The sequence below is a fragment of the Alligator sinensis genome, unplaced genomic scaffold, assembly GCF_000455745.1.
Source record: "Alligator sinensis unplaced genomic scaffold, ASM45574v1 scaffold405_2, whole genome shotgun sequence".
In the NCBI taxonomy this organism is placed as follows: domain Eukaryota; kingdom Metazoa; phylum Chordata; order Crocodylia; family Alligatoridae; genus Alligator; species Alligator sinensis.
The window spans coordinates 1,178,057-1,187,906 of NW_005842160.1; positions in this window are offsets into that span (position 1 = coordinate 1,178,057).

Consider the following 9,850-nt stretch of genomic DNA (forward strand, 5'->3'; position numbering starts at 1 on the left):
GGGAACAGACCCTGGGTTGTATGCGGGGTACATAGACCCCAGCCCCAGAGTGGGGCAGTACTGAGAAGCCCGAGGCGGGCACGGCAAGCCCCAAAGAGGGGGAGCACCATTGTAGAGAGAGCCCAGGAAGCGGGCGTGCAGACACACCAACGTCTATTACATCAGTGAGGCTTGGGGCGTGGTATTAGGGGCTGGTAGGAGCCACGCATAGCCCATAAGGCTAGGGTGCTTGGGGAACACCCATCATACCAGGTGACCACAGGAGTCCGGGAGAACTGCGGGGACAGAGGTCCCGAGTAGCTGTGCCGAGGGAGTCATAGGCAGCCTCCCAACCTTATTCAACAGCAAAGACTTGGCGGGCGAGAATTAGAGGGTGCCTTGGGCCGGCCTTGACACGGAGCGAGGGACTTCGGGGAGATCACGGCCCTCCTGACGGACCCCGCCATGACACAATGTATTTGAATTGACTTAAGCCTTGGTTACCTATTACTTGTATCTGCTGCTGCAGATTTGGAAATGAGAATTCACCTGGAGTTGTGAAAATCTTATTGGTTTTGATTCATGGGATCCATAATAACCCATGTTGTGGTTTACACTTAGTTTGGGCAAAACCAACAGCTCCATTAAAAATACACTTTACCTAACGCACAGTTTACTTAAAAACAGAGTTAAGTTTAACTCAAAAAGAAGAAACACCAGCTTCTTAGTAAAAGCTTTTCAATAGAGAAACAAAATCAGGAGAGCCCTGAATGGTTCTAGAAGGAAATTCACACATGCACCCAGTATTTCATATAAAACATATGCATCTGTTTAAAAAAAAAAAAAAAAAACCCTTCCTTTTAATCCATTATGGCAGCAATATCATTGAGCAAATTCAGAGAGCCTACTTTTTCCTTCCTTATCAGATGAGTCATTAATGGGGTACATATTTTCTCAGAAGTATAAAGAATTTTTTTTTGCAATGCGTTTTCTTCTTCCCCTAGCATTGCCTGAAACTCCTACTAAAGTCAACAGGAGTTGCCTAACACAAGTGTTTAAAGTTTCCCTCTTGCTTTTTTTTTCTGCCCTCCAGTTTGACTTGCTGCCCTATTATTTGACTCTTCATATTGCAACTGACTTTAATTAGGCTTTTTAGGCTCCCTTGGTTGCCAAGTTTTACAAACAAACAAAGAAGATTAAAAGTTTGTTTGTTCAAAGGGGCACATTCCCCTAGCAATAGCCAAGTTTAAGGCCAATCCATTGTAAAAACACTACAATAAGAACAACAGTTTGCAATGGGGAAAAAAAACAGTTATTTTATATTTTTCTGAATATCATTCCTGTAATGTACAGTCTTGTTTACTCTTAGTTTTAGTCTTAACTCTTATTTTTACAATGGCAAAGACCACTATCATACAACTGACAAAGCAGCAGCTCTGCAGAAAAGGACCTGGGGGTTACAGTGGCCAATAAGCTGAAAAAAGCCCCAACAGTGTGCCCCTGTTGTGAAGAAGGTTAATGGCATACTGGGCTGCATTAGTAGAAATGTTGCCAGTAGATCAAAGGAAGTAATTCTTCCCCTCTACTTGGCACTGCTGAGGCCATATCTGGAGCACTGTGTCATTAGTTGAACACTGAACATTAGTTTCTTACATCTTAAGTTAGTGCCTTAAATGTTGGGACAGCAGCTAGAATAGGTGGATGAGAATCAGTCTCTGATTTTTCACAAAGAAGTGAAAGACTGTTCAAGAGGGGAAAACCATTTCCTACCCATTTCTCATCATGAAATGTAAAATTACAATTTACCTGGCAATACACTCTGAATTGCTGTATGTAGTAAAAATATGGCCACATCAAAATCCTTTGGTCACAGAATAGATTTAAAGTCAAAGCATATAGCTTATGTTATAATGGGAAAACCCTGAGTGAAAGACATTTTCAAAGGCTAAAATTGATTGTATTGTTTTGATTAAAGTAACTATAAAACATTTGGGTGAACAGTATTCAGGGAAGAAAAGTCTTATGATGTTGTAGGACCTGTGATAATTCCAGAAGATAGCATTTAAAAGTGACACCTTGTTAGGGAACAAATGATTAAGGGAAAAGTAAACTAAAATATCTCCTAAAATTGGTTGTGTGACTGCTTATTAGTTATGTTCACATAGATAACGTGTGTAAATGCTTATAATAAAAGGCAATTATGATAAGCTGAACAGGACTCTTAAAGTACTTGAGTGGCCATAGAATTTTATATAGCTACACCCTAGGTTTGTAAAAATGGCAATTGTTTTTCTGAGGCCCCATTAACTTTTAAGGGTTGTATGCCTGTCCTGCAAAACAAAAATAAGCAGGAAAATATTACTAAAACAATACAGAAAGGATAGTTCCTAAGGTAAAGAGCTATCAAGTTGTTTCAAGAAACTGTAAGTAATAAACATGTTCAAAAATTGATTGGATAATTTGTATAATACAAAAAGTCCTGACTAGATTAATAGGAAAAATGTATGGAAGATACAGTTTATATACACGTGGTTGCTAAAGGGAGATCATTGGAACAGTCCACAAGATGTTGGCATCATGGAGTAATACATGATAAGGCACAGCCTAAGAGGCACAGCCATTGATCTGATGACAACTGGAATAGCCTACCTGCACCCCAGGACTGGGTAACTTAGCATTACTTGGTTCTGTTCTTTCTGTAGGTTTACACTTAACAGGTGAAGAAATATTGTCCTAAATATTATTAAAGAATGCTGTTTCAATTGGGGCAGTCTGAAAATTGGGTTTGGCTTCTGTCCTTCTAACCCCTCAAAAGGTTCACAAATTTACTTGGATAGGTACTCCAACATTTGAATGGTGTTTGAGTATGCAAAACTTGCCTGGAAGTCTTGTTAAGTTTAAAGTACTTACTGCTTTTATTGTGTGATCAACTCTGATGCTTTTAATCTGATGTGCCTCTATTTTATCTTCAACATAATAGTAAGGGGGGGAAGTGAAGGTTACATGCACATTTATTTTGTATTTCAGTAATTCACAGACATTTTGGAAGCCAAGATCGTAAGATAAAAATATTTGATTTTATTAAAAATCCACTTTTCAATAAAGGCAAAACCATTTTTGATTGGGATTAACTTTCTTTTGGAACTGTTATGCAATTTAGATCTGTAAAACAGTTATGTCTCTTGGACTCCTGAAAAGCAGTTAATCGATCTCCATCATTAGAGGTTTTTAAGACTCAGGTAGACAAACCCTTGACTGGGATGATATAGTTGGGGATGGTCCTGCTTTGAGCAGGAGATTGGACTAGATAACCTCCTGAGGTCCCTTCCTTAATTTTCTATGATTCTCAGATAATTTGGCCCTACTTGCCTCTCCAGCATAAAAATTCAGTTTACTTAAAAAAAATTACATTAGAAGACCTGACAGGTTTGGAGAAGTTTGTGTGATAAAAGGTACATAGTCACTTAGCCATACAATGCTCTTGAATTTTCAGAGATGTTCCAGAATCAGCCCCAGAAAGTGGTGCTTTGTCAGGTAATGAGTAGTCAAGGGCCAGGAAGGGCTCATTTCATACAGATGACCATGCATCTCACTCAGCTACAGCATGTTAGACAGGCAGCATTCCCAAGAGACCTCAATGTTTGCTTGCCACAGATAAATACTGAGAATGTAGGGTACCAACATATCCCTGGAACAGGACAACAAAAAAGGCTCATGCTAGAAGGCATCCTGCAACTCCAGGATGTGTCTCTATTTCAGCATTGCTGGCTGTTGGCAGGCAGGCATGGGAACAACATTTGTTGTAGAAACAAACTAAAGAAAATATGACAGGTATCTTAAAACAAGTGACTGCCTATTCTCATGCTCATTTGCAGAGAAGCTCTAGAGACATCTTGGGGTATGAAAGCACAAAGCAGAGGCCTCTTTTTATTTTGGCATAGCATAGTTTTGTCTGGTTTCTCTTTCCATTTACCAATTTCCTTGCAGGTGTGCCAAAAGAATCAGTAGCTGTTGTCTCACCTGGTATGTGGACACTGACAGAGCGTTCATTCACTGTATTTGCTGACTGGTGATGAAATACTTTTCTTTGCTTAGGCTGTCTTTCAGCCATTGAGATTTTCTCTAATGCTATCATAACCATACATTAAACACTATCAGTTGCCTCAATTAAGAGCTTATCAGAACTCAGTGCAAGGCCTTCCTAGTTGGTTAGTTAACTCCTAACCATTTTATTTTTTCCCTTTTGGAACTTTTCTTTTCTTTCTCTTTTTCTGAGTCATTTCCATTAGCCAAGTACTTGACCCATTTGGACTAATCTGTTTAAATATGGATTTTAATAATTTACCATGTACAATACCCCTAGACACCTCAGAGGTGGATTACATAAATCAATATAATTTAAAATGCTTCCAAACAATTAATAAGGAAACCATAATTGCCAGGCTTTATCTGTCAAACATATGCATTTTGCTTTTTGCCCTTGTTTTCCAGGCAAAAGAAAGTTACTATACAGGACATTGATTTCAATACAAATTAGTCCATTAAAGGCTGAACATACCCCATAAAATTTACCTGATAATATTGCTATGAATTATTTTTTCCTAGTGTAACTTTGTAACGGATCACATGCCCCCTACTGAGGAACATAAGATTATATAACTCTAGAGTATTTTGGCCTTGACAGTTTAATCCAGAAAATGAATTTACAGTACCCTAGGCAAACAGTCCCTAACAGATAATACTAGAGTCTTCAAATGTGCTTTAATTACATTATCTAGTTGTATTAGCAGATGGATAAAACAACCCAGTTAATATATAGAGAGAAAAAAACAAAGAGGCTTGGTGAGAGTTACATGATGATGACTAATTGTATGTCTGTTGAGAACCTGGCCAGATGCAGCTTAAAAACAGTGAAGTCAAGGCAACTGAGAGGATGATAATATTACAGTCCATCCCTGGAACTACTATATTCCATATCAGATACAGGGACTAACTGCAAAGGGATGGCTACAGGGAGCCTAGTGTACCAGTTTGCAGTATAATATTAGGAATATTTTCTGGTTTTGTGTATTTGTTATACCCTTTTTTTTGGTACCATCACCCATAGTTTGCAAAATGATTATTGGATTTCTCAAGATTGACACACTCATCACCTTTAACACAACAGTTTAATGACGTCCTTCTACAAGTAAAGAGAACTATCCTGGCCTGTCTGGTTTAAAGAGCTTCTTTCTCAAACTGGAGGACAAGCCCATGTTCAATTGTTTTTGTGTGCTAGCAATGGTAATATAACAAAGGGTGTGGGGAGCGGAATGGGAACCAGGGCATGGGTCCCCAGTGCTGACCCTAGAGAAGCAGGGGTACAGGAGGGGGAGAGCACAAAAAGAGCAGAAGCTGTGCTGTTGGCATTGCCACCCTTATGCTGGCAGCAGGACACCCACTGAGGCTACCCTGTGCACTGCTGCTGCCCAGAGCACTCAAGCACCCAGTTACACATCTGTTTGGAGAAGCCAACCATTTAGTCACCTCAAGAGTGGCATGTTTTGAAAACTCTACACCAACAGGAGTGAATCAATTTAGAGCATCTCAGGATCTATCCCAAAATTAATTCATTTTTCTACAGATATCTATGTCCAGGGGCAACACATAGGAGGCGCACGCAAGTGCATGTACACCCCCTGAGCATGGCAGTGCACCTCTACAAAAAGGCAGTGCCCCTACAAAAATCTCACCAACTTTGCTCCCCCACCCCCGCCACCAATACCACCAGCAGCGTCTGCAGGCAGTCAGCAATCACTGCTGGCCGACGCCGTCGATGGCATCTATGGGTGATCGCCATGCCCCGCCCCCCACCGCCAGTGGCATCTGCAGGAGCTCCCAACTTACTGCCACCGCACTCCCCCCACTGCCGCTGTGCACTCACTGCCACCAGCACTGCTGTGCCCACACCCAGCCACTGGGGGCACATGCCGTTCATGCTTATGTCCATAGTATCAAAGCACTGAACTGTCACCTCCATTCCTGAGTGGGCTACTTCATTGTTTAATTTTACAAGATATTAGTGTCAGAATATATGTATGGGCATGTGTGCATGTACACATACACACATGCACACACATAGAGTACTCTGCTGCTTCCTAATTTTATATCCATTGGTCTCAGTACCAGTAGCTCAAATGAAGCCCAAGAGTCCTGAGCCACCACACAATGCAGCATTACATTCCTTCTGTCAAAGAGGAAGAACCCATTATCCAAAATAGGAAGCAATTACATTTCCAAAAGGGGTCTGGCAAGGAAGGAGTGAGAAAGGTCAACCCTAATGGCATCCTCGTCTTGACCAAATGTGCAGAACATGAACTCACGATCACCAACACCCTGATCCAGTAGAAAAAAGAGGCATAAGACATCATGGCAACACTTGCAATCTAAGCACTGGCACTTGATTGAATATGTCATTGTTTGTGCCCGAGATCGCAAAGATGTCTACATCAACCAAGCTATGCTAGGAGCTGATGATTACTGGACCAATCACTGACTCATCCACTCGTTATGTCACTCAAACTGGCTCCCAAACAATGGCTACAGCAGAAGGAATAGTGATAGAAGGTCAATGTTGAAGGACTCAGGGGCCCAATCAAGCAAAATCTTTTTCAGCAGTGTCCAGGAGTGATGCGTAGGGGATACACGTGGGTGCACATACACCCCCTGAGCATGGCGGTTCACCCCCTACAAAAAGGTGAGAGGTCACCGCTCACCACCCCACCACCAACACTGCCAGTGGCATCTGCGGGCGGTCCGCAATCCCCACTCACTGACCGACAACAACACTGCTGGCAGTGTCTGCAGGTGGTCACCGACCCCTGGTTGGCGCTTGCCACTCCTGCCACTCCTGCCACCCCCCCACCCCAACAGCACCAGCAATGTCTGTGGGAGCTCCCCTGCTTACCGCTGCCACGGTCCCACCACCACACTCTCGCTGCCACCATGCCCCCACAGCTGCTGGGGGTATGTGTCATGCCTCAACAAAAAACTGGCAAATTCCAGTCAACAACAATGAGATGTTGGCAGAGCTTGGGGTGCCTTCGTGTCCACCATCATCAGCACCTATGAAGAGACACTTGGATTCTCTACCAAGAAACATCATGACTGGTTTGATGAAAATAATCAGGAGATCCAAGAGTTGATCGAATGCAAGTGCAAGGCTTTTTGACAAGGCAGATTGACATCAATTCCAAGCAAAAGAAACTGAATCACCAACAAGCCAATACAGAGGTCCAAAGGAGGACCCGAAATATGAAGAACAGATGATACAAAGACAAGGCAAAGGACAGCCAACATCTCACTGACATTCACGATATGCATGTTTTTTTTAGAGCCACCAAAGCCATCTATGGTCTCGGCGCTTAGGGACCGACTCCCTTGAGACCTAAGGATGGAAGAGGCTTGATTAAGGAAGGGGGAGCCATCAATGTCTGCTGGAAGAAGCATTTTGAAGACCTTCCCAATCAAGACTCTGTTGTTGATGAGAGTCCTCTCAATTCCATCTCGTGACATGCAGTCAGAGATGATCTCAGAATCCCTGAAACCCTTGATGAGGTGAGAAAAGCGACCAAACAGATAAAAACAATAAGGCATCTGGAGCTGATGGAATCTCCATTGAAATCTTCAAGAAGGGGAAGAGGAACTCACATCACAGGTCCATACTCTCATCTTAAGGATCTAGAATGCCTTTGGTGAGCCAGGGGGGCTTTTGAGCACTCTTTCTCCCTTTGATTCTCATTGGGACTGTCACCCCTTGGGCTCAGAGGATCATGTCCTTAAGAAACGACCACTCATCGGACATGCAGTTCCCCTACCCTCCAGGACCCCAGTGCCTCTCCTACCAAACTCCTCAACTTATTGAAATTGGCCCTCTTGAAATCAAGGGCTACTGCCTTGCTGTAGGCCCTTGACATCTTGTGCTGGATGGTGAATTCCAGTAGGTGATGATCACTGTCACGCAGGTGGTCAAGAACCTGGAGTCCCCTCACCAGGTCATCATCTGTGGCCAGGACCAGGTCCAGGTCCAGGAGGGCATTCCCCCTGGTGGGACTGTGCACCTCCTGGGTTAAGTGGAGGTCTTGTATCTCAGCAAGGAACTTTCATGAGCAGTCCAACCTGGCTGACTGCTCCTCCCAGCAGATGTCCAGGTAATTTAGATCACCCATGATGACTACAGCCCTTGTCTTAAGTGTCTCTGCAAGCTGGCCTGAGAATTCACAGTCCAGCTCTTCCCCTTGGTTGGGTGGTCTGTAGTAGACCCCCAATGTTAAGTCCCTTTCCCCATGACCCCCCTGTATTCTGACCCAGAGCACTTCAGCCTGCCCCTCCTCTGATCCCATCCTGTTAGCTGAGGACGTGTATTGCTCTTTGATGTAGAGCGCCACACCCCCACCTTTCCTCCCTGTTCCATCCCACCTGTATAGTCTGTAGCCCCTAATGTTTACCATCCAGTTGTGGGATGAATCCCACCAAGTTTCTCTGAGCCCTACTATGTCTGGGTTTGTACTAGCTATGTGGAGGGCGAGCTCCTCCTGCTTATTTCCCATGCTATAAGCATTAGCGTAGAGGCATTTAAAGCCTTGCATTGGTGCATGCACCACCCCCCAATTCTTAGGACTATCCGGACCCCCATCACTTACCTGGGTACTCCTTGTGCTCATCACCCGTCTTGGTTGGGAGGTGTCCTCATGTCCTCCTGTGGCCCCAACCCCTGGCGAAGCTAGTTTAAAGCACGCCATACGAGATCAGCCAACCTGGAAGAAAAGACCACCAAAGGCATTCAGGAAGGCCTGAAAGCCAAAAAAGAGGCGTACACCCAATGGAAGGGAGGGGCTATCACCAAAGAGGAGTATACCTCCATCACTCGGGTTTGTAGGGGGGCTGTTAGGAAAGCTAAGGCAGATACAGAACTAGGGCTAGCATCAAGGACAACAAAAAGTCCTTTTTTAAATACATAAGGAGTATGAAAAAAGCTCCAGGTAACGTGGGGCCCCTGCCAGATACGCTTGGCAATCTGGTGGTTGCACCAGAGGAAAAGGCAGACCTTTTTAACAATTTCTTTGGCTCCATTTTTTTGTGCAGGAACCAGGACTCCCCCACTGAGATGCAGGATGAACTTAGGAGAGACTCTGCCAGGCCTAGGGTCAGGGAGGACAGAGTTAGGGAACTTCTGGAGGGGCTGGACGTGTTCAAATCAGCAGGTCCAGATGCTCTCCACCCCAGGGTTCTGAGGGAATTGGCAGGGGTTATCGAGGGGCCCCTGACACGGCTTTATGAGCACTTGTGGTGCTTAGGCCAGGTGCTAGACAACTAGAAGAAGGCCAATGTGGTCCCCATTTTCAAAAAAGGGAAGAGGGAGGACCCAAGCAACTATAGGCCCTTTAGTCTTACTTCGATCCTGGGGAAGCTCTTTGAGAAGATTATCCAGGAGCACATCTGGGAAGGACCAGCAGGGGGGATGATGCTCAGGGGCAACCAGCATGGGTTCATTAGGGGCAGGTCCTGTAAGACCAACCTGATTGCCTTCTACGATCAGGTCACAAAATCATTCAACGCAGGTGTCCGGGTGGATGTAGTTTTTTTTGGATTTTAGGATGGCCTTTGACACTGTATCCCACCCCATTCTCATTAAAAAGCTAGGAGACTGTGGCATTGATGCCTACACAGTCAGATGGGTCACAAATTGGCTGAGGGGTTGCACCCAGAGAGTGGTGGTGGATGGGTCATATTCGACCTGGAGGGATGTGGGCAGTGGGGTCCCCCAGGGCTTGGTCCTAGGGCCCGCACTGTTCAATCTCTTTATTAGCAACTTGGACGAGGGGGTGAAAAG